The sequence below is a fragment of the Amborella trichopoda genome, chromosome 12, assembly GCF_054954075.1.
Source record: "Amborella trichopoda isolate Santa Cruz 75 chromosome 12, AtrichopodaSantaCruz75HAP2 v2.0, whole genome shotgun sequence".
NCBI classification, from domain to species: Eukaryota; Viridiplantae; Streptophyta; class Magnoliopsida; order Amborellales; family Amborellaceae; genus Amborella; species Amborella trichopoda.
The window spans coordinates 20,753,882-20,779,068 of NC_142347.1; positions in this window are offsets into that span (position 1 = coordinate 20,753,882).

The following is a 25,187-nucleotide window of genomic DNA, read 5'->3' on the forward strand; positions in this document are numbered from 1 at the left end:
ATGAATGAAGTGATATACTTAGAACTTTAGGAGAGAGAAGAACAATAAATTGCATTAGAAAAGTCCATACTTCAGCCTCCAAATATTAGAATTAGGAATACCCTAACCTAGGAATCTAGAAAAAACACTTCAACCAATGCCAAGACAGACGGTGTAAACACAGCCGCAGTCCTGATACAATTGAAGCTTCAAACTTCAGGAGTCCCGGGCAAACTGGCCAAGCAGGTAAGTTTATATTTTCTTCCCTTTTAATTATTCTTGGATATATCTTAGTTTCAGTTGCATTTACTTATTATTTTCGTGTAAAGATGATGTTGGCTTTGTCGAAAATCTAAGGGAATGTTTGTTTGCCTGACGATCTAGGTTGAAATTCGAGATCTCTAAGACATCTCTACTCTTTTTAGATTAACTAGTTGGTGGCGTCAATTTGGGGAATTTTCGCTTGAAAATCGCTCAAATTTACACTGAAAACAATTATGAAACACGACTAAAAAGTGGTATTGTGCTTTTTTCTGAGACAAAGGTGTAGACCTCCGACCTCTTTTGGAAACTAAGAATTATGGGGTATAATTTCTAACCACTTGGAAAAGAAGTTCATCCTTATTGAATTTGAGAAGAGGATGAGGTTATGATGCGTTAGCTAACACATTTATTTGTATTTGTCTTCCTTTTCAAGGTTCATTTAGTGATAACAAATTTACAAGTCCATGAGCTTGAGTACGATGGATTTGGAAAAATAAAGTTGAAAATAAAAAATAATTTTTTCATATAAAAAATGGTTTTTTTTTTTTTATAAAAAAAAAATTTTCATATAAAAATTTGAAGGCATTAAAAATAGTATTTTCAAACTCTATACGCATTCTAGAATACTCCACATATGTGTACCAAGCCACTTAGTTTAGGCATCCAACATGTGTCAAAAACCAATTATTCAAAAATCACAATTTTAATGGAAAATCCAATACAATACAATGAAGGCATAAAACAACTTTAAATAAAATGATAAGGAGATCCCCCATGGGGTTGAAGTCACCCGCACGTCATCTTTACATAGGGAAGCGTGGAGCCCCATGGGTTCACACATGGACACCCACTGGCCATTTGGGTGTCCCGTGTGAGTCCTGTGAGACAATCCTTGATTGTCATTTTATCCAAACAAAACTAAAAGGGTTTTTCTTGTCTCAACAAAAATCCAGAAAAAATCTCATATATCTACAAAAATTATTTTAATTATTTTTCATAAAAAAATTATTTTAATTAATTTTCATAAAAAAATTATTTTAACAATAATTAAAAATATTAAGATAAATTAGGATCTTTGGAGTCGAATTACAAAACGGAGCACTCCACTCAGCCCAAAATCCAAAGTCACCTTCTCAAAAATATTCAAGTAGACTCATAACCCACAATGTTGAATCAGGTGCTCAATGATATTAGTCTTCTCAAAGTCAAGTCAATGTGTGACTCTGAATCCCAAGGTTAAGTGGATTTCAGGTGTATTCCTTAGAGGACATGCACACAAGAACAAGGTGGGGGGTCCTCTTTTAGAACATGTGCATAGCTCTATCCAGTGGATCCGTGGAAGAGCGGGCTTCTCATGAATTGTGACTGTATATGCACATACGAATTTAGGCCAATGCCCTTTGTTGGCCCAACCTTCCCGTACATGACTTTCAGTCATCAAAGTCATACGAACATCATATTGTCCTAGCCTATCACATGGTCCTGAGACGCATATCATAACACTCAATCCTGACACGTTCAACCCTCTCGTTACCTTCTACATATCAATCCTCCTCATGAACGAATCGAGATTCCATGGCTCTTGGTCCCAATATGCCAAGATCCTTGAGTCATGTCCCTCTTATACTTCCACTCAGGTATAGAGATCATGAAAATGAATGAATTTATGACAGGACATAATTCCAACAAATATGACTAATTGCATTAATTTGTATATGTATGTTCATCCCTTGGATAGTCATTATGAGGGTGACTTGCCACAAAATGAGGTGTCCGTACATCACTTGGTCATTCATAATCCACATATAAATATGTAACTCTACATAAGGTATCGTATGTCAATTAAGACATTCTCAAGTAGCTCATGAATGCCCCACTAAAAGGCCTACTAGCCTTTAAGAGACCGGTGGAGGCTATCCAACGTATCACCGATGTGAAATTGAATATATGAATTATATAGAAGTTAGGATTCTATGCGTGAATCCCATGCAATTGACCATTGAAAGAGCTAACATAGGAATGCCTAACAACTTTCACACGCGTCACTTTATCAAGTAATTCATATTTTAAATGTGGCACAAATATCAAAAGTGTAATAATCCTAAAAAAAAGTTTTTTTTAAAAAAAAAAAAAGTAACTTTTAATAAGTCATGGTTCATATGAGCATAATGGTCCTTAGGAACCATCACTACTTTTAAAAGCTTTTGGTTTAAGTTTTTGCGGCCTTACCACGTCCTTTAGTGGACGTAGGCTTTAAACGTTCAGGAGTAATATAACTGTTACAACTCATGTCTGAGGTGTAACTTAATAAAATAATATAATAAGGTATCTTAAGAATTTAAATAAGAGAGGTGAGGACTCCCACCCTAAATTTTTTTTGAGATCTTTCTCTCTCTAGTCGAAACGCAGTGAGCTCTTTCTCTCTTTAGCCAAATTTTTATCGGAAGCTCCCTCTTGAAAAATAATCCGTTCTTTTTAAAAATAATCCGTTCTTTTTAAAAATGAAAAATAATCTTGAAAAATAATCTTGAAAAATGAAAAATAATCTTGAAAAATAATCCGTTCTTTTTAAAAATGAAATGAAATAATTACTTTTGCTTATTATCATGAATTTTAGGCTCGATAAATTTTATGAGCTAGGGACCTTATTAGTTTGAAAAATAATCTTTTTAATAAAATTGTGATATTTTATCTATGTTAGAAATTTTAAATGCTGTAAATTCTAAGAAATAAATTTTTTTATTTTTCTTGCCTATTGTCAGAAAATTTTAGATACTGTAAAATTATTAGAAATAAATGTGATATTTCTGCTTTAGTAAACTTGTGAGATTTCTTTATACTGTTTTTGAATATTTAGACATTGTAAATTTCATGTACAAATGACTGCCTTATTAGTTGAAAACTGATATTTTTGCAATTGATTATAGCATTATCTGTGAAATGTTTATTTACGAATTGACATCCCATAAATTGTGATAATTCCATATTCTTGAATTTCTATAAGAGTTTTTTTATACATATTAGATTGGCAATTATGCTAAAATGTCTTTACGAACTGCTACCTTTCTAAATTTGAGCCCAAAATATTTGATTGGTTATTTTTGAGATGTTATTGAAAGTGACTGTTATTAATGGTTTCAGTGAAATTCATATTAATAATTTCAGTGATATGTTGAGTACATGATATTGCTGCTTTCGAATGTTTAAAGAGATTTAGAAATACTTTAAGTATGCAAGTGGACTCATCCGGTTCACCGGTGAGGTATAAGTGGACCTATCTGTTACACCGGTAGGGATTAATTGGACTCATCCGGTATGCTGGTGAGGTATAAGTGGACCTGCAGGGATTAAGTGGACCTATCTGGGACGCCGATAGGGATTAAGTGAACCCATCAGGACGCTGATGGGGTATATAGGTGACCTACTTAGGACGCCAGTAGGGTATTTTGTGAAATCTTTTGAATTATGCACTGCCATTAAATTGTTATACGCATTTCAATTATTCGAATTATACTTAATTATGCCTTTTTGAAAGTGAAACTGTTGATGCATTTTTGTTAATAGATCTCATTTTTGAAAATATTGATATCTTTCAACCATGATTATTTTTAGGATTATGATGATCACTTACTGAGTAGCCAAACTCATCAAACTGTGGTAAACATTTTTCAGAATAACTGCGTTTTCATTTTGAGTGCTCGTCAGGATCAACTTTGGAAGATATTGTAGTTGTGCTTAAACTTTCTTTTGTTACTTCGAAAGAATTCGCCACTGTAAATTTGTCATATCAAGAGATGTATATATGTTTTGACTGTCACATCTCAGGAATATTAGTATTGTAAATTCTTGGGGCATGACATTTATGGTATCAGAGCAATAGGTTTAAGATTTTTACGAAATTTAAAAAGAATGTACTTAAAATCACATTTATTGTGTGTACAGACAGGGACGAAGTCGAGATCCAGATTAGCTGAAGCTAATATGGAAGGAATTCACAAAGTCTTGGAAAATATGGTTGCTCTAATGCAACATCAGATGGAAAACAACAATTCACCCAGAAAGTCAGTTACGGGAAATGGTGGAAGTGATATCGAACAATTTAAGAAATTGAACCCACCTTCTTTTAAGGGTGTTGTAAACCCATTGGAAGCCAAGGGATGGATTACGCAATTGGAGAAAATATTCGAGGTAATGGAATGTCTTGATGATAGGAAGGTGGCCTTGGCAGTTTTTATGTTAGAAGGTGAAGCACAACATTGGTGGCGAATGGCAAAAGGAGTATTGGTCAAAGAAAATAAACCCTTGACTTGGGAAGTATTTCTAAAGGCATTTAATGAAAAGTATTTCCCAGATTTTATTTGAGACCAAAAAGAAAATTTCTGGAATTAATCAAAGAAAACCGGACAGTAGCACAGTACGAGGTCAAGTTTACTGAATTGGCCAGGTTTGAACCACATATGATTAACAATGAGGCAAGAAAGGTGAAAAAATTTGAAAGGGGTCTCAGACCAGCTATTAGAAGAAGAATATCAGTCTTAAACTCGAGAACTTATGCTGAAATAGTGGATCGAGCCCAAATTGTCGAAAAAGATTTCGAAGATTACCAAAAAATAAAAAATCAAAAAAGTCAGGTTAGACCCACACCATCTAATCGACAACAGCTTGAAAGGGCAAATAAGAAGCCAAGGCTCTTATCACTTCAAAGCCCAATAGAACCATGTAAAAAATGTGGCAAAAACCATGGATCGAGCCCTTATTATTGGAATACTGGAGCCTGTTTTAAATGTGAAAAATTGGGGCACTAGATTAGAGAATGTCATAGCTTACAGATGCAACAGTTTTCAAAGCAGGGAGAGATAGCTCAAAAGCCTCAGATGAAGGGAAGAGTATTTTCTATCACCCAGCAAAACGCTCAGACCTCAAAATCAGTGATCCAAGGTACTCTTATTATCTTCAGAAAAGTAGCTCGTGTTTTGATTGATCCTGGATCTACTCATTCATTTGTGTCACCACACTTTGCTTGCCACTTAAAGGTAGAATCAGAACAATTAGAATACATTCTAGAGGTAGCCACACCGATGGAAAATTCAAGTGACACCAATATAGTGTACAAATCCAATGTAATAAAGATAGAAGAAAAGGAATTGTTGGTTGATTTAATACTCCGAGAAATTCAAGATTTTGATGTAATCTTAGGCATGGATTGGCTTTCTGCATACCATGCAAGTATTGATTGTTACAAGAAAATGGTTACCTTTAGTACTCCGAATCAACTAGTATTTTACTTCAATGGTATTAAAGAAGACTCCCCATCATATTTAATCTCATGTATTCGAGCTAATCGCCTCCTTCGAAAAGGGTATCAAGGCTTTCTTGCCTATATCAAAGAAGATAGGAAGGAAGAGATAAATTTGGATACCACTCCGGTTATTCGAGAATTTCCCGACGTTTTTCCTGAAGAATTGCTAGGATTACCGCCTGATAGGGAAATTGAATTCTCTATTGAATTATTGCCAAGGGTAGCCCCAATTTCTAAGGCACCTTACAGAATGGCACCTGCAGAACTTAAGGAACTTAAACAACAATTGGAAGAATTATTAGATAAAGGTTTTATCATGCCCAGTGTGTCACCTTGGGGTGCTCCGATATTATTTGTTAAAAAGAAAGATGGGACCATGAGATTGTGTACAGATTATAGACAGTTGAACCAAGTGACAGTGAAAAATAAGTATCCATTACCTAGAATTGATGATTTATTTGATCAATTATAAGGATCACAAGTGTTTTAAAAAATTGATCTTAGATCTGGATATCATCAGCTTAAGATTAAAAGTGAAGATGTTCTCAAGACAGCTTTCAGAACAAGGTATGACCATTATGAATATTAATCATGCCTTTTGGATTAACCAATGCACCAGCTACATTTATGGATTTGATGAATCGAGTCTTTAAGTTTTTTTTGGATAAATTTATTGTGGTATTCATCGATGATATTTTAATTTATTCCAAGAATCAGAAGGAACATGAGCAGCATATAAGAATGGTATTGCAAATATTAAGAGAAAAGAAATTGTATGCCAAACTTAGTAAATGTGAATTTTGGCTTGAACAAGTGACATTTTTAGAACATGTCATATCAGAGGAAGGTCTATCAGTTGATTCTTCAAAGGTTGAAACCGTTGTTAATTAAAAACAACCAAGTAATGTGACTGAAGTTTGAAGCTCTTTGGGATTGGCAGGATATTACAGAAAATTTGTAAAAGGATTTTCTCGAATCGCAACCCTATTGACTCGATTGACATAGAAAAATGTCAAATTTGAGTGGACAAGTGAATATGAGGAGAGTTTTCAAGAACTAAAAGTTCGATTAACTTTAGCACCTATTTTAACTATTTCTGAGGGTAGTAGGGGATTTGTGATTTATAGTGATGCTTCACATAAAGGCTTGGGCTATGTATTAATGCAATATGGGAAAGTAGTGACATATGCATCCAGACAGTTGAAAGAATATGAGAAAAAATATCCAATTCATGACTTGGAACTGGCTGCAATAATATTCGCTTTGAAAATGTGGAGGCATTATCTATATGGTTAGCAATATGAAATATACACGGATCATAAAAGCTTGAAATACCTCTTCTCTCAGAAGGATTTAAATATGCGGTAGATAAGATGGATGGATTTCTTAAAAGATTATGATTGTACAATTCATTATCATTCAGGAAAAGCTAACGTTGTGGTCGACACTCTAAGTAGAAACTCTACGGGAGTCTTAGCTCATCTAATGTTCCAAAAAATGAGATTGTTAGAGGAAATAGTGGATTGTCATCCGACTCCGTCCATTAATGGTGTGGTAAGTGTGATTGCCAACAATAAGGTAAAACCCCAATTAATCCAACAGATTCGATCGGCACAAAAGAAAGACCCTCAGCTTATAACAATTGCAGAAGAGGTGAAGCTGGGAAAGGAAGACGAATTCTCTATATGTAATAAGGATTTGCTAAGATTCAAAGGTCGGGTTTGTGTCCCGAATGATGAGAGTATGAAGAAAGCTATCTTGGAAGAAGCACATCACTCTTGTTATACGATACATCCCGAAAGTATTAAAATGTATCAGGACCTGAAGAAAACCTTTCGATGGAATAATATGAAAAAAGGGGTAGCATTATTTGTGTCTAAGTGCCTAACATGCCAGCAAGTAAAAGCTGAGCATCAAAGGCCCGTTGGGTTGTTGCAGCCTTTACCCGTGCCAGAGTGGAAGTGGGAGCACATCTCTATGGATTTTGTCTCTGGCTTGCCTAGAACAAATTCAAGACATGATAGCATTTGGGTCTTTGTGGACCGACTGACCAAAGCTGCCCACTTTCTATCGATTCGCATGACGTACACTTTTGATTGACTGACCCAATTGTACATTAAGAAAATAGTGCAGTTGCATGGAGTTCCTGTTAGTATTGTATCGGACAGGGATACTCAGTTTACTTTTAAATTTTGGGCTAAGCTACAGTCAGCTATGGGGACGAGAGTCACCTCTAGCACTGCCTTTCACCCCCAAACTGATGGACAATCGGAGAGGACCATCCAAATCTTGGAAGATATGCTGAGGACCTGTGTCATTGACTTTACATGAAGCTGGGATGACCATTTACCCCTGATTGAGTTTGCTTATAATAATAGCTTCCAAGCCAGTATTCAAATGGCACCATATGAAGCCTTGTATAGAAGAAAATGCAGGTCACTCATCTGTTAGGACGAGGTTGGTGAAAGAAAGCTTTTGGGGTCAGAAATTGTTCTGGTAACCACAGATAAGATGACACTAATTCGAGAAAGGCTCAGGACAGCTCAGAGTCGGCAAAAGAGTATAACCGAAGGAGAGATCTTGAATTTGAGGAAGGTGATCGAGTTTTCCTAAAAATCTCACCAATAAAAAGCATTATGAGAATCGGTAAGAAAGGAAAGCTGAGCCCATGTTACATCGAACCATTTGAAATCTTGGAAAGAATCGGAGGTGTCGCTTATAGCCTTTCCTTATCACCTGAATTGGCAAACGTTCATAATGTCTTCCATGTATCATCACTATGAAAATATCAGTCTGCATCCCATATCTTGAAATATGAACCTTTACCGATCAGGAAGGACCTATCCTTCATTGAGCAGTCAATTTTGATACTGGATAAAAGGGCACAAGTGTTGCGCAACAAGGAGATTCTTTTGGTCCGTATATTATGGCAGTACCATTCAAGAGAGGAGTCGACTTGGGAACAAGAAGACGATATCAAAGAAAAATATTCCTATCTTTTTCAATAATCAGGTACATAAATTTAGAGGACTAAATTTCTTCAAGGGGGGAAGAATGTAATAATCCTAAAATTTCAAAAAAAAAAAAAACTTTTAATAAGTGATGGTTCGTATGAGCATGATGGTTCTTAAGGACCATCACTACTTTCAAAAGCTTTTGGTTTAAGTTTTTGCTACCTTGCCACGTCCTTTAGTGGACGTGGGCTTTAAACGTTCAGGAGTAATATAATTGTTACACCTCATGTATGAGGTGTAACTAATAAAATAATATAATAAGGTTTCTTAAGAATTTAAATAGGAGAGGCGAGGACTCCCACCTTAGAAAATTTTTGAGATCTTTCTCTCTTTAGTCGAAACGCAGTGAGCTCTTTCTCTCTTTAGCCGAATTTTTATCGAAAGCTCCCTCTCAAATATTTTAGGTAAGTGACTTCATTATCTTCAAAAACAATCCGTTCTTTTTAAAAATGAAATGAAATACTTACTTCTGCTTATTATCATGAATTTTAGGTGCAATAAATTATATACACAAACGACGTCATTATTTTGAAAAATAATCTTTTTAATAAAATTGTGATATTTTATCTATGTTAGAAATTTTAAATGCTGTAAATTCTTAGAAATAAATTTATTTATTTTTGTTGCCTATTATTAGAAAATTTTAGATACTGTAAAATTATTACAAATAAATGTGATATTTCTGCTTTTAGTAAACTTGTGAGATTTCTTTTTACAGTTTTTGAAGATTTAGACATTGTAAATTTCATGTGCAAATGACTGCCTTATTATTTGAAAACTGATAGTTTTGCAATTGATAGCATTGTCTGTGAAATGTTTATTTGCGAATTGACATCCCATAAATTGTGATAATTCTGTATTCTTTAATTTCTATAAGAGTTTTTTTATACATATTAGATTGGTAATTATGCTAAAATGTCTTTACGAACTGCTACCTTTCTAACTTTGAGCCCAAAATATTTGACTGGTTATTTTTGAGATGTTATTAATGGTTTCAGTGAAATTCATGTTAATAATTTCAGTGATATGCTAAGTACGTGATATTGCTGCTCTCGAAAGTTTAAAGAGATTTAGAAATACTTTAAGTATGTAAGTGGACTCATTCAGTTCACCGGTGAGGTATAAGTGGACTTATCCGGTACGCCGGTAGGGATTAAGTGGACTCATCTGGTATGCTGGTGAGTTATAAGTGGACCTGCAGGGATTAAGTGGACCTATCTGGGACATCGATAGGGATTAAGTGGACCCATCAGGACGCTGATGGGGCATCTAGGTGACCTACTTGGGACGTCAGTAGGGTATTTTGTGAAATCTTTTGAATTATGCAGTGTCATTAAAATGTTATACACATTTCAATTATTTGAATTATACTTAATTATGCATTTTTTAAAGTGAAACTGTTGATGCATTTTTGTTAATAGATCTCCTTTTTGAAAATATTGATATCTTTTAACCATGATTATTTTTAAGATTATGATGATCACTTACTGAGTAGCCAAACTCATCAAACTATGGTAAACATTTTTCAAGATAACTGCGATTTCATTTTGAGTGCTCGTCAAGATCAACTTTGGAAGATATTGTAGTTGTGCTTAAACTTTCTTTTGTTACTTTGTAAGTATTCGCCTCTGTAAATTTATCCTATCAAGAAATGTATATATGTTTTGACTGTCACAACTCTGGAATATCAGTATTGTAAAGTCTTGGGGCGTGACAAAAAGTACTAATACTTATAGTGCAGTGCAGTGGAAGAAATGACTCATAGGTTCATGGAAAGACCTATTTTGAATAAGAGGCCAAAAACTCCCTTTGGTTTTATCACAAATCATTCTCATATAGTGCCTCTTTTAAATTTCTCATATGTGAAACTGATTTGAGATAAAAATTTCTAAAATAAAGACCAAGGCTTTCTCGTTTAAGGATGGTTTTACCATTTTACTTAACAAAAATTCTCACACTCATACTAACAAGGTTATTTTTTCTCAAAATCATTTGAATTTTGGTATTTCTTGGAAATACAAGCCCCTTTTAATCTATGTAAAAATGGTCTCAAGTAAAATTTTATTAAATGGTTGGTGACTATGAGTTACTCTAGTAGTTTATGACATAGGTATGTGGTCATAGCATATTGCTGAAGGAGCCCCTTTAGGACGAACATCCATAATGCAGATGATGTAGAGTATTGCATAGTCATAGTCTTCATTGGGGTAGATTCTTTTCTTTAGTTTCTCATGTCCTCTTGTACGAGATTAGGAGGTCCTTGTTAGAAAAAACAAATGTTTAAAAATAATCTCCTTGTATCCTTTGTTCTCAATTATCACAATCTATACTCAAAGTCCATTTGGTGCGATTGTTGCTGATTTCCAAAACAGTGAAAAACATGTAACTTGGAGGGAAAACTTCATCTCAAACATAAAACCCCTTTTTCAGAACTACTAATACTCATGTGCTATGTCTCCGTAATTCTGAAATTATACTCACATATATATATCCATTGTGCCGGGACCTAAGCATTACAAAGTATTCACAAAATGAAAATACAATCCTTGACTTCATTATCCTGGCATCTTAGAAAGTTCAAAAGTATAAAGCATGAAGAATGAAATATTATAAAGAAGAGACAATGCTAATTAGATACTCGAGATAGATCTCATAAGTTTTCATGAAATAGCAACATAAAAGAGCTATTTCACACGAATAATTCTTACATATGTCATTTTCTTGAATTGACCATATCCAATGGATTGGTATTCCGAATCAAAGATTGTAGATCTAGAATCAAGACACCTATGCATATCCCTTGTGTCAACAACTCATATGAGAGTGTACAAGCACCCAAATAACTCAATATGGAAGCGTTGGCTCTTTCAAGTTTATAGCTCATGTGACTAATCCTTGCTTTCTAATCATAATAATTATAAAATATACTAAGATATTCTACTAATCATTAATCAAAAGATCTCATGAGGTCAAATTGGTTGCTTTTAGATAAATGAATCCTTAATATACTCAAATCATGCATAAAGGTAAGAATAAAGGTAAGAAGTTATACCTTGCGGTCTTTTAGTGACTGACTCATAGTATGTCAACCCTTGGATTATAGATCCATGTTGTTCTCTCACCCTTTCATCTCTGATATTGAATGTACTCATGACCCAATCCATCCTTATGTGTTGTTAACCTTGTTTGAGAACACCCGAAACACTTCTCAAGTGTATCATGGAACTCGACCAAAATTAGGACCTAGGGTACCAAGCTCTGTGATCAAGATTTAATGGGGTTTATTCATCTTTCCCACTAACCATATAACTTCTAAGATGTCTTAAAAGACTTATTAATCATTCTGCCTCAATGGAATTGCACTAGAGTGTGAGATACCCTTATCTAGTTTGCCATTAGAATGTCATTTACATAGTTTTCTGGTTTTCGATGTTGAATATCATCTAATTCTAGGGCCATAACTTCAGATATGCTTATCATTTACTCATGAGGGTTTTTACACTTAAACTATGCTCAAAATGAGCCAAGAAAAACTAGGGCTCAGCATGAAAATCCTAATCAAAGGGGCCATAATTATGCCATCATTCAAGATTGTGTAGCAGAAAATATAGGTTGATATACCTGATAAAATGAGCACAACTTTCAAACTATAGGGAATTTTCTCGTGAAACAATTTTTTGAAAAATATACTCTTTTCCCTATAAGAACAGCACATCCCTTAACTAATTATATGGCCCAAAAAGACCACGTATAAAAGTGTAAAGTTCCTGGTATTCTGGCACATAGAATTGTCATGCTTAAAAGGTCAACCAATATCTCTCAAGTTATGCATGATTTCACCATGTGGTTTTCTCCACATGAAAGTATACTAAGAAACATAAAATATCAAAAAGAATAATCACATCATATGATACAAAATTATGCCCCTATCATTGTATCAAAAACAATGATGAAATCTGGAATTTTAATTCATGATCTTAGTGCCATTTAGCCTCTCATCCTTAAAGACCTTGGCAAAATAGCTTTGATCGCTATGATGAAGTACTTATACACTTTCTAAGTCATAATTTAGACAAAAAATAAAGGACTAAGGGACCCTCTTAGATAGTTATCTTTGATACCATTTTTTGGAGTAGTAAGCCAAGTACAAGTGAAACATTTTAAAAATTTGGTCATTACAAAGCTCCAAATACATAGATTTTTTTATACAAATTGACAATAGTACATAAGTTCCAGGCACCAAACCTGAATTTACACTTATTTGAAAAAAAAATACAACTCTAATTGGTCCCTTATAAAAGCCCAAACTTAAGATACAACAAAAAGATTGAATAAATAGAAAACTATACTCAAATACTCATGTTTATAGTATTATACACGTAAGTGTGGCAATGGACCCGACTAGACTTGGGACCCGACGAGTAAACCCAACCTTGGGTCTGACTGTGGGTATTTTTTGACCTGACGAGTAGGGCCTGGGTCCAAAACCTAGGCCCAAACACTATGCAGGTTTGGGTCCGGGTCCAGATTGATCCGACCCGTACCTGTAAACCGTTGGAGATAAAGTACTTTATTTTAAACCCTATTCATTTCGATGTATTAAAGATTGTATACAGTAAGGGCTCATAATCATCTTTAACTATTAAACGACAAATAAAATGGCTTGAAATCTAATGGCGGGTGATTGTGACCTTGTTACCAATAATATGGGTATATGATGATTGAAAACAACGGATCGAAAAAAAAAAGCGAAGAAGAAGAAGCTCATAGTCATAGGGTGGCATGGACCCAACCAGAACCGGGACCTGATGGGTATGGGTATGGGTATGGGTATGGGTGCAATTTTTTTTTTGGATCCGACAGGTTGGGTCCGGGGCCAGATTCAGGTCCAGGTTTGGGTTCAGTCGAACTCGACCAATCCCGGCCCATTGTTACCCTATACAAAAGATACATTCTGAATTTTCTCATTACTTTTGAATTGCATCAAACATTTTAAGACCAATCTCCTTCTCCATCAAAACAAAAACTTACATATGCCTAATTGACTTGATCATGGTAAGCCAAAATCCAATTTCAATTTGCATGGTCTGTGGCCAAGAAGAATTTATCATAGCATCAAGGGCTAGGCTAAATTAGCATAATGTCAAAGATGTTCCAAATATGATATGCTCAATTCCTCATAACACAAAACATTAAATAACTTTAAAGTACAACAAATAAAATTGTAAATAGCTAAAGAAAAGCCAATTATCGAACTCTTCACATAGGCAAACCTTTTAAAGAGTTAGTTTTGTCCCATAGATGATAGCACAGATGTCTCTAATCACAAAGATTTTCTCACTCACACAAATGGAAAGCTAATAGTACCGATCTACCACTTAATTATAATCAAAATGAGAGAGAGAGAGAAAGAGAGAGAGAGAGAGAGAGAGAGAGAGAGATTTAATTCATAAACCAGTTTGGTGAAGCTAAATTAGACCTCAATAGATTATAGGATTATAATCAAATAATAATGTATAGTGTGGCAATTTATCAAATATTATTGTCCAAGTCCACACTCCAACAAATGAGTCCCGAAAGGACACTAAATGGTCACTGATTTTCATAAAAGTATGCTCAAAATCTCAGATAAAATTAGGTGTTCAAAATTTGAAAAAAATGGTGTCTATTATGGGAATTCAAATACTACAATGCATGTTATGGAGGATACATGTGTAGTTCAAGAGAGTAATGAAATATCAATGAAATTCAAGGTAATGAGGTAAACATATTGCAGTAAAAGAAGAATTACAACACAAACAATAATAGCAAGGCTAAGAAATGGGAAGAAGATGGTAGAGATGTTACCTTAGAATATATGGACTAAGACACCTTGAGATTTTGTATGCACCATCACCATGATCAAAGAGCTTCACCAAAGAAAAGGAAGAGGCTCAAGGGAGGAAGTGAGTGCTGGAAAATGAGGCGCATAGAAGCAAAATTTTCCTCTTATTTCTCTCTCTACAATGGTTCACAAGTGTGCAGATAATGGGGGTGAGTAAGGATTTATATAGACTTGTGGTAGAGAGATATTTTTGAGTAAATAAATCCTAGCCATTGATGTTATTCATCTATGGAACATGAGAGGGCAATCATCCTAGCCACACATCCATGCATAACCATTAAGATCAACAGATGTAATTTGCACAACATTATCACTCCGTATAGTTTAACCATTTTACCAAATTGTCTTTGTCCCATATAAAGTATTCTCATATGCCCTTTAATCATTTCACAATTATTCATAAAACTTTGTGAAAATAGTAAAACATCATAAGGGTAGGGGCATGCCCTTATGGTAATTTGAAAATTATATTTCAACTAGGATAATAATACATAGATTAGCTAATCACAATGTATCATTTCCTAAATTTCACATAGGCTTAGCTAATGGGACAATACCACACAAAAAAGCCACTTTAATTTGCTCTCATGGATTAGGATTTGAGCCAAAGTACCATGATTAACCCTAACCCCCCCTTGGCACATGCCAAGAATCCCATGTCTATGTCAAAATCCCGTGAGACAAGTTAAAATAACATATGTTACAAAACATAGTTTTTGTAAAACCTTTATAACTTAAGTGAATAAATCATATAATTAATCGAGGCCTGATTTTCTCGGGTTCCCTCGCACGAGGGCGAGAGGAGAAGATCCTCTCTCAAGCAACCACCGAAGGTTCATATGTGTGGCGCGTCGGGTGATGCGGGCGTACTAGCTTTCAGAGTGCGGATAGGCTACCAACAAAGAGAGATTTTACGACGACGAAGGTTTGATTCGCTTACCTATCGTTGCGGGTTAGTGGGACATGTCCGAGTAGGTCACCCTCTTAGATCAGTTATGAAAGCCCACTGGCTGTTCACTTGCGCAGTTTGGTCAAGGACTCTCTTCAGATGCTGTGACCCCCTTCTCTCCTCTCAAGTCTAGGATCCGATGGATATCTTGATTCTTCGTTCCCGGGTTGTCTTTCTTTTCATTGATCGAACAAGAGAGTGGAGAACTTTGTCGTTCTTATCAGGTTGTCAAAGCAAGGAAGAGGGAATAGACATGGATGTGTTATTTGAAGACATTTTTCAGCACCATGAGTCTCCGATGTGGAATAAAAGAGAGAAGCCGGTCAATAAAGATTGACAAACAGTGGATAGTCTCAAAATGGCCCCAGAACAGGTCAAAATCTCCATAAGGACTTCTCAGAGCCTCTTGCCAAGTTTCGTCTCATTCTGACATCTCTAAGGTACTGCAGATTGAGAACTAGTCTCTGCAAAATCAGCCTTTAGCACCCTGAAACAGACCCCCATAACTAGAAATATATTTTTGGTACGTCAAAAAGTTGTGGGACCACCTCCATTAGAGCCGACACGATTGAAAAGTACCAAGGGTCAAATTTTGGCTTAATCGGACACTCCAAGACAAAGTTATAGGTAAAATACCGAAAAGGAGTAGGTCCTACACTATTCCCATGTGGCCTCCCTGCACCAAAGCACCATTAAAGGTGACTATTTTTGCAGCCTCGGGCAGTGAATTTTGGGGTCCTTATCTCATTCTTCCCTATTCGGATCGTGCTCAAATATTGTGAGCGTGTTTGTCTCGTCAAGACGAGTGTTTCGATATGTGGCATGCCTCGTGACGACGCCCGAGCAAGAAGAAAATCTAGAGAGAAGTTGCTAATCCATGAAGAAAGTTGTAGAAAAATAAGCAATAACACGCCTCGCTCGAGTGGCCAAATCATGCCGCTCGCACATCGGATTGACACGAGACCAGTTCCATCACGTGCGTAAGGTTCTGGGCTATCTGTGGTCCGAACCCTGTACATGATGAATGATCAAATGTCGTACAAGAAGCTAATAAAGTAAATATAAATTTTGGCGTCGAAATTCCAGATTCGGACCAAAACTCCAAAGTTGCGAAATCATCATCCGGGCACGAAATCGAGCTACGTATGTTTCCACGAGATTGTGACGGCATGATCAATGCAATTCAGCAAAGAAATCGAAGAAAAACATCAAGATGAAGACGCACTATCAATCAAAAGTTTTCAAGATATATTCAAATTTCAAGTGTGATTTGTGGCCTAAAAATTATTATCAAAATGATCGTAGCATCGAGCCCTACGCAATGGAAATCATATTTTGTCTATTTGGATGCCGGATCGTCAATGGATCGTCCGAGAAAAATCAAGAACATCCCTAGTTCTCCCAATGGACTGTTTTGGAATTTTCTCAATTGTTACGAAGGAGCAAATCAGTTATTTTTCCTCCTATTTTCTTTCTTTTTTTTAGTTCAAGCAAATCTTAATTATCATCAACTATGGTTAGCTTTTGGTGATCCACCCAAGTTTTAACCCTAGTCCATAAATAGACGCTACCTCTCATTGTAAATGGATCTTTTTTTTGGGACTCACAAAGACTCTTTTGATTAATAAAAATTCATTTTTCAAGGGCAAGAGTTGGGTCCTGTTTCTTCTTTAGAGAGAGAGATAGAGGAGAGAGAAATTTTAGAGCCGTACCCCTCCTACCTTCAAGGTATTTTCTCTCTCTTTCCTTCTTCTTTCTCTGGTTTTCTTTTTCTCTTTTCTTTTCCCTCTGCTTCTCTCTCTTCTTCTCTTTCTTCTTCTTCATATTTTCTGCTGAGTCTTTCTCAGAGGCCATGCACGGCAGTGGCAGTGTCGTGCATGCCTCTTTCTCTCTTCCTCCTCCTGTGACTTCGCAGGTCGCGCATGACGATGGCTGCGTCGTGCGTTAGCTCCTTTCTCCATCTCCTCATTCGACTCTTTTCCTCAACATGGTTCACGCGCAGCGTTAGTCGTCGTTGTGCATAACGCCATCTGAAGGAGCACTCGGTGAGCCGAATATTGCTCAAGCAGTGGGTTGGGCTCCTATTTCGGTTCTAGGATTGGTGTCACGCACGACGATGTATATCGTCAACCGCAGACTATCTTTCTTTCCTCTTACGGGTCGCAGAAGACGATGCCTATTGCCACCTGCTGGGGTTTCACCCATGCTTCGCTTCTATTGCAGATGGTGATGCGTAACGTTGTTCACAGGCTTCTCTTGCGCCCTGTACCTATCACAGATGGCTATGCCCATCGCCGAACGTGAGGGGTTACGACGATGCCTATCGCCGTCCACAGGCTTCTTTCGTGCACTCTATACTTATTCTCGTCCGTAGGCTCCTCTTGCACCCTGTGCCTATCACAGACAGTGAAACCTATCGCTGCTTGCGAAGGGTCGTGGCGATGCCTATCTCCATCTGCAGGCTTCTCTTGCACCCTTTGCCTATCGCCGCCTGCGCGGCAATGCCTATCGCAATCTGTAAGATTTGTGCGTTTTGTGCCTATCACAAATGGAGATACCTATCGCCGCCTGGGAAAGGGTCGTGATGCCTTCTTGTGTTGCCGACGGCGATGGCTAGCGCCGTCTGCAGTTCTCCACCACAAGCAGCACTGTCCAGCGCCATCCAAGGGCCACGACATTGTTACTCCACAGCTGTGGAAGGCGATGCCTAATGCTTCTGGGACGTTCCTCCTTTGTTGTCTCGCTTCTTTTATTCGTTCTATTTTCTTCTTTTCTTGCTTGACTAAAGGATAGACTCGGTCTTACACTACCATAGCGGTCTGACTGTTGAGCAGTATTGTCGTTATGCTGGTCTAAAGTACCATGCCCATCTTGCTGTCACACCAAATTAGGACGGTCATATCGGCCTTAGTTTCGAGTAGTATTGTCATCGTGCTGGTCTGAGTTACCATGCCAGTCTTGCTACCACTACGAGTAAGTCACTGTACAGGTTCAACTATCAGGCTAGGCTCTTCTTCTTGTCAAGTCCGTTTTTCTTTTCTCCTTTTTATTCAAATCCTCTTCTTCATCACCCTAACTTCTCATCTTCTCTACCATTTGAATGTGCACATATGTGCATGTTCGCCCCAAGACAAGGGTGGGTTCCTCGGCCCACTTGTCTTGCAAATTAACCATATCAGTGATTTACAGAAACAACGACATTGTAGGTCAATGGAGGTGATTCCGAACTAGCTAAAGCAGTTGGGGGCCTTTTCGTCGTGATCTAAGAGGGCTCCTACACGAGTCAGCCCGAGTAAGTCATAGACCCAGGTGAGGTTGGTCCCCACCTCACATTTAAAATTCCTCTCTGACCAGTTGGGCACCTGCCCTTGTTTTATGAGCAAGGTTCCAGACAGAGCGGTCTCAGGTCCTGGGTCCTCTGAGCTGAGACACGTGTCACCGATCACCTAGATCGGGGAAGGCGTGATCGAGGCATCCGACCATGCATGTCCATTCGAACCCTTTTTGGTTTGCTTGGGTCCATGCAGTCTTGCACATGTGTGGGATTACGTGTGTGAGAGAAGAAGAGAGAAAGTTTCAAAAGTGATAAACATCTTCAAGAAGAGGAAAGTGCGTACCCGCGCGGTCGGGGGTATTTCCCTCTCTTACAAAAGTTTTCTCTCTCCTCTCCTTGGGAAGCTAGGGCTAAGAGCAAAGACAAGCAGAATCAAGCGTAATGCCTCTTCTTTTTTGAATTGTGATCCCCCCTTTTTTACAATTGACTTAAGCTTGTTATATAAAGCTCTCACCAAACAAGGGTGGATACTAAAAAACTAAACCTAAATGCAAGTAAAAGATATTAAAATAAAGTCCAGAAATTTGGTACAATGACAAAAATACCCTAAAACTCTTTTGCACATATGACAAACTCATCCTACTCTGAGGAGCCCGCCGCCATTGTCAAAACTTCAAGAGTTCTTGTCAGTTTCTTGCAGTATGAGATCGGTTGGTCTATTGTTATATTCTAGACGTTCATTTCTTTGTGATCGTTATGATTCCTTTTGATCATTTTTTAGGCAATCTCCTTCGTGAGTGGAGGTACTTGGTTGGTTTTTACGAACTCTTTGATGGTCTCTATGGCATTTCTAAGTCGATTGCGAGCCTGGATATGGTTTTTCTTTGAGTGCTTTTGCAAGAGGTTTGATTTGCTTTTGCATTGTTCCTTGGACTTTTGGTGGACCGTTGCGAAAGGGATTTTCTGCGCTGGGGATCTTCTTGTTGTTATTGTTGTGACCTTGGGTTTCATGCCTTTCTCTGTTTTGCTTTGAATGCTGCATGTCATGTTTGACTTGGGTTTTCTTCTTGGGAGTATTTTTTTCTCGATATCAGTTTTCGTGTGGCCGAGTCCTATTCTGCGAAGGGCTAAGACATCTTTCTGAATATTCTAGCGTCCATGGTCCTAGGCCTCCTTTCTTCTCTTTCGTGGAGAAGGCTTGTCTTTCACGCTTGTTCGTCAGAGGAAGGGATATCGTCGAAGCTTTTTCGTGGGTGTTTGAGGCTTTCAGCCACTCTTCTGCTGCGGGGAAGAAGTTGCGAGTTCGTCGAGGGGTGGCCGAGGAATCTCTATGGTCATCGACTGGTTTGGTGAGGCTGTACGGCAGAAGGCGTGCCTCTGCCTTACTTCGTGATGGTCTAGGCTTAGGGCCGCTGGATCAGTCCATTTGAGCCCGAGCCCACTTCATTTTCTTGGAAGATGACTGTGGTCATTTGGCATGCCCATCCGGCTCCTATACACATGGTGGCAGGGATAAGGCTTTCAACTCTTGTTCGTGTAGGCATATTTTTCCTTCGGTTATCCTTATTTTGAGGTTTATTTCCTCTACGGCTACTATTTTTCATGCGGCTATGTCTTGTGCGCCGCAGTGACCGGGCCGTAGCCGGTTTTCTTCCCTTATTTGATTGAAAGGATGAGGTGTGTCAAAAAAGATGTATAACAAATTGCCCCGACGGATGCTACTCTTTGAGACAGGTGAGAAGTGCAACATTCGGAAACAAGTGGTTTTCGATATCGAACCTCATAATTTTAGTATCCTTGCCAACACATTTTTGGAGGCCTGTGCCTTAGATAGACTTTAGAAGAGCCCTTGGTAGGTGCATGAGCTGCTTCACTGGAGCTTGGGAATGGTTATTGGTTGGTCAGGATACCTCTTCTGGTTCCCATCCTATCGGGTCCCGTCAAGGGCTTTTGTGTGGCATGTCCCAAAAAGTTTGGACCAGTCGATAGGGAGGGGTTTTGAGGCTGTCTCTTTGGCGAGACTTCACCCTGATTTTTTAGCAGAGGATGTTGTTCATCCGGCTTGATAGTCGTATGCCCTTGGGGGGCATCTTTGACCCGTCTGAGTGATTTTCTTTTTTCTGCTTCTTTCTTCTTTGACCATTTTTTGGATGGCACTGGGCCGAGAGGTCTTTGTAATGGCACTGAGGCTCGAGAAATTTTGGAGGGTGGCACTGAGGCCAGAATTTTGTTTCATGGGGTGACGCTGAGGCCAGAAATTTTAGGAGGGTGGTGTTGAGGGTTGAATTTTGTTTTGAAGGGTAGCGTTGAGGTTGGAAATTTTTGGTGGGTGGGGCTGAGGTAGAAAGTTTGTTTTTTGTGGGGAGGCATTGTGGCCAGAATTTTATTTTGTGGGGTGGCGATGTGCTTGAAATTTTGTTTTTGTGGGGTAGCGTTGAGGCTAGAATTTTGTTTTGAGAAGTGGCGCTGAGGCTTGAAATTTTTTGAGGGCGATGCTGAGGCCTGAATTTTGTTTTGTGGGGTGGTGCTGAGGCTAGAATGTTTTTTATTTTTTATTTGGAGGGTGGCGTTGAGGCTAGAATTTTGTTTTATGGGGTGGTGCTGAGGCCGGAAGTTTTTGGAGGGTGGCACTGAGGCCTGAATTTTGTTTTGTGAGGTCGCGTTAAGGACTGAAATTTTTTGAGGGTGGCGCTGAGGCTTAAATTTTGTTTTGTGGGGTGGCGCTTAGGTTGAATTTTTTTTTTTTTTGTGGGAAGGTGTTATGGCTCGAATTTTGTTTTATGGGGTGGCGCTGTGGCCGGAATTTTGTTTTTGTGGGGTGGCGCTGAGGCTGGAATTTTGTTTTGTGGGGCGGCGCTGTGGCCTAAAATTTTTTTGGAGGGCAGCGCTGATGGTTGAATTTGTTTTGTGGGGTGGCACAAAGGCCAGAAAATTTTTTTTTCTTTTTTTTTTTTTTTTGGAGGGTGGCACTAAGGACGGAATTTTGTTTTGTGGGTGGTGTTGAGGCTTGAAGTTTTCGAAGGGCGGCGCTGAGCCCTGAATTTGTTTTTGTGGGGTGGCGTTGATGCTTGAAATTTTTGGTTTTTTCTCCAAGTGCCCTTTTTCAGGTTTTTACTTGGATCAAGAGTGGTGTCACGATGGTGATTTTAACCAACTTTCCTTTTGAGGCATTTTTGCCCGTGACTTCGGGGTCACGTCCACCTTTTTTATATCTTTCCATTTTTACTCATGGCGCCCTTTTTTTTTTTTTTTTTTTTTCGGTTTTTTTTGTCATGCCCGGTTTAACTCACCGTTGCAGCGAGGGAAAGCCAGGATGGGAGTCCTGGATCTAACCGTTTACTTTGGAGGGCTTGCTACCCGTTGGTGACACATGGACGAAGAAGATGATGGAACACGGAAAGGCGCAGTAAGCCTTCCTTTGGTGAGGTGACGTTTCTAGTAGGTGAAGCGTCGACATGAAATACGCCTCGTGATCTGGTGATAATGGTGCTTGGAAGGCATGGCAGTGAAGATGTTGACTATTGAGGAATTGAAGCATCGCTTGATGACACGTGTCGATGTAGTCGTACGAGGCATTTTTTTTTTTTGGAAAATGATGGCCTTTTAATGGCGAGCCTGCAATTTTCTCTATAAAAGGGGGCGTTCGGGCTGAAATGCAGCACAAAGAACTTTCATTTCTTGTTTAGAGTTGAGCTTGCTCCAAGAGGCTCGGTAAATGGGTCATCTTCTTGATGGAGGGCTTGAGCCCTCTAGTTGTTTTCATGCTCTTGGGAGTTGGAGAAGGATGCTTGTCACCGTGTGCCCAACGTCAGTCGTCATCAAACTTAGATCCGATCTCATTCATTCGAGGATGGGTCATGAAGTTCTTGAGTCAGCCATCCCTTTGGTGGTGAAGATCGACCAATGGGGAGTTTGATCATGTTCGTTGTCTGGCTCTTGGATGAGTCATCTATTATAACAAGAGGGGTGTCATGTTCTAGCCTTCTTTGGATAGCTCTCCTTTTTCACCTTCGCTTTGTCGTGAAAAAGAATAAGGAGTCGTCTATGGTTTTTCTAAGGCCTCGTTGAGGGAGAACGAGGTTGCTCCTTGGAGATGGCTACCTGCATAGGCAGGTGGCAGCCTCATCACTCGTATGAGGGAAGTCTTTCTATCTCGGTATTCCAAGCTGTCCATAGTGCGAAGGATCCTGCATCTTGTGGAGTGATGTCTTTGACTTTTGGTGTTCGATTCCTTTATGACAAGGTCGATCAATCATTTGTGCCTTGAGGAAATCGAAGTAGCTTTTCATAGCAGTTCCGTAGAAGCAATCTTTTCTCCCTTGTAACAGAGACTTGTATTCCCTTCTTATTTTATGGAGGATGACCTTGTTATAACAGAGACTTATATTTCCCTTGTTTCATGAATGAGAATCTTCTTTTTCTTTTTTGCTTGGGTGTTTTTTGCCTTTTCTTCATTTTTTAAGAGTTTTTTTTTTCTTTGCTTCTTTTTCCTTAGCAAGGGATATCCTACCCCGTTTGGAAGGCTCAGATGCCTCCTCTTGAGTGTGTGAGCAGCGTGGGTAATGGAGTCCCTTTTGCTTTGTGGATGTGTGAGTGTGTGTCAGGCTATGCAGAGGAACGATATGTCCCTTAGGGTAATCCGGGGTAGGGTGTTTGCGTACCTGGGTGGCGCTTTTGGCCTGCTGTGCCTGCGTCGTTTTCCCGGTGTATATGTGCTATCCTCCGAGTGTGTCGTGGGTGAAGGAGGGCCACGTCTTGAGTTTGGTGACACGCTTTTGATTGCTGCATGGCTACCCTCGTTCATGCGACATCTTTTATTGCGCGTGCATCTCAGTATTGTCGTACCTCTGAACTGTGTGACGTTTTGCACGTGTAGCTCTTGTTGAGCCTCTTTTCACAGGGTATTTCACGTTCCTTGTCTCTTGGTGTTCCTCTATGACTGGGACACGTGTCCAACCACCAGTTTCTCCGCACCATTCCTCTTCCTCATTTGCTTATTTATAAGCGGGACGGGGGGAAGACCTCTCTTTACTTCAGGAAGGGCTTATTTGTCTTGGAGAGAAAGAAGAAGAGTTGCAGCCTTTCATCATTCTCTTTCTGTTTATACATCTTCCTTTCTTCTGTTTGCTTGGTCTTTAGGGGCCTGAGAAAAGAACAAAAATTACCCTTCTTTTTACAAAGGGAGCTTCTTTACTTAGCTTTCATGGTCTCGGAGAAGGAACTCGGTGCGAAAAGAGGTGGCTCTTCAGTGGGGCTTCTTTTGGCAAAACATTCAAGAGCGAATGATTCTTCGACTCTGGCTTGCAGGGTGTCTATATCGAATGCTGAGATTGTAGGTAGAGTCAAGGGAATCCCCACTATGAGATGACGGGCTCTGTTCCTGTTCATTCGGAAACGGAGTCGAGAGCAGGGGATGATAGAGGTTTACTCCTTTCGTCAACTGTTTCTAATGAGAACCTGAAGGTTTGGACTGAGGGCCCCACTTTAGACATATGTCCTCTTTCTACGATTGCTTCCCCGGTTTTTCCATCCCCAGAGTTAGGTTTTAAGGAGGCCAAGGTACGTTACATGATTCGCTCAGGGCTCTAGGCGCTCAAGACTTATGCTCTCTTTGACTTGAAGGATCAGGTCGAGGCTTTGGAGTCTTGTGCGGCCAGTTTGATGTCCGCGTATTATAATGAAGACACTTTCAGACAACTGAAGGAGCTATTACAGGATTTGGCCAACTGAGGTATTGAGGCTCTATCGCATGAAACCTCAGTGCGAGAGAAATTTGATGTGTATCAGGTCACTTTGCAGGATAAGGCGGCCCAGATGTTTGCTGATGTGGATCGTTATGCAAAGAGGAAGGGACGGCTCGTCACTACTCATTCATGGATGAATAGGGGAAGTGTTCTCATCAGATCGTGGAGGCGGAGGACGAGGTTGCGCGTCTACAGGTGCGCATAGCCTGTTTGAAGGCATATCAGAATGACTATCGGAAGGGGGTAGCTATGAGGGCTCGCGATTTGGAGGAGGCACAATCCAAGGCGCAGGCGGCCCTCGCGGCTTCTAAGGAGTTTTTAGTAGGTGTTTCTCACTTGGAAGAGTAGAAGCAAATTGTGCAAGAGAGGGTACGAGTGCTAAAGGAAAGAATGCTCGCCGCACTCAACGGGCTTTAAGGCTTTTTCTTTTTTCCTCTGGCGTACCCATTGTTTCATGTCTAGTCTTTATTTTCTTTTGCTTGTAATGAAGATCTTCTTTTTTCTCGTTCGTCCATTGTCTTCCCTAAAAAATTTTTTTTTTTTTTTTTTTTTGAAGGCAAATTTAAGGTCCTGCCTACGGGACCAATTGGGTTCTTCTCTTGTCTTCATATTCTCCTCACTCGTAGAGAGCGGGGGCTGAGTTGATTGGGATCCTTGTTGTGAGGAAGCCTGTTCCTCCTGGTTCCTTATGGTGATGAAGGTTGTCCATCTGTTAGGACAATCTGGCCGATTTGGATGTAGTTCTTCAAGATAGAGCTGAACACCCTACAGTTGGCCAAG